This window comes from Calonectris borealis, chromosome 1 (assembly GCF_964195595.1).
Source record: "Calonectris borealis chromosome 1, bCalBor7.hap1.2, whole genome shotgun sequence".
Taxonomy (NCBI): Eukaryota; Metazoa; Chordata; class Aves; order Procellariiformes; family Procellariidae; genus Calonectris; species Calonectris borealis.
Genome location: NC_134312.1, coordinates 110,655,008 through 110,655,389, shown reverse-complemented (window position 1 = coordinate 110,655,389; position 382 = coordinate 110,655,008).

Here is a 382-nt window from a genome sequence, read left to right as displayed (position 1 = left end):
GGCGGCGGTCCCTCTGCCGGCTCCCCTCCGAGAAGCGCCCCGGCCGCTCAGGGCAGGCCGATGCCCGCCGGCGGGGAAGGGGCGCCCACCTGCCTCCCTCTCTCCCTCCCGCCCGGCTTCGCGCCGCTGCCCGCCACCGCCTCCCCTCCACGCCGCAGCCCTGCCTATATCTGCTCCCCCCGCCGAGGGCCGGCCCAGGCGGGCGGCCGGGACCGCCCCCGCACCGCCCCCCGCCGCCCCCCGGCAGGCCCCGGGGCCGGCTGCGCGGGGGGCACGGGGGTGTCCGCCCGCGGCAGCCCGGTTTCGGGCGGGCAGGGGAGCGGTGTCCGAGGAGCGCCCGCCCCTCCTGGCCGGCGGCCGCGGCGGCCGGCAGGGCGGGAAA